Raw genomic sequence first — 742 nt, forward strand, 5'->3', positions numbered from 1 at the left:
ACACAGTCTTTGTTTTAGATTTAGTGTAAGAATAATGAGGTAACTCTGTGATAGAGTTGGTGTTTTCCTTCCAGTAGCTTTCTAGTGTTTGGTATGAAAGGAATGCAAAAACATTGATTTCTTGGCTGTTACCAGGGAAACCAAGGATGACTTTGGTCATTCAGATACAGATGCAATTTGAAAGGAGGGGGCGACTGATGGGACAGCACCTTGACTGACATCCAGGCTGCTGAATGAAATATTCCTTGTCATTAGCACCATGTTCTGTATGAAATTAGAGTCTGCTTTTTTGGCCAGTTAGTTTCATTAATTCTATTAGTTCTGTTCTGGTTTTCTGGTTTGCTAGTTCAGTTAATTCTGTTTGAGAGTTCCATTCCTTTGGAAGTTTGATGTTAGTTCAGCCTTTTGCTATTCTGCCATTTTGCAGTTGGCTGTTGGGCCTTTTTGCCTTTTCGCTCTCTCCCTGACATTGGCTGTTCATGACCAGGGTGCTCCTCTTTCCAGGACCAGCTCTTCTGCGTGGACAGAGTTCCTGAGAAATTGCCCTGAATATAACTTTTTTTTTTTTTAAATTTTATATATTATTTTTAGTAGTAGTAGTTGTGTATCATTATTATAATTATTATTTTGTCTTATTAAACTGGTTTTATCTCAGCTCATGAGCTTTTCCCTTCCCTTTTGGTTCTTTCACCTACTTGGGGAAATGAGTGAGCAGCTATCGTGGGGTTAAACCACAATGAAC

This window comes from Columba livia, chromosome 1, assembly GCF_036013475.1.
Source record: "Columba livia isolate bColLiv1 breed racing homer chromosome 1, bColLiv1.pat.W.v2, whole genome shotgun sequence".
NCBI classification, from domain to species: Eukaryota; Metazoa; Chordata; class Aves; order Columbiformes; family Columbidae; genus Columba; species Columba livia.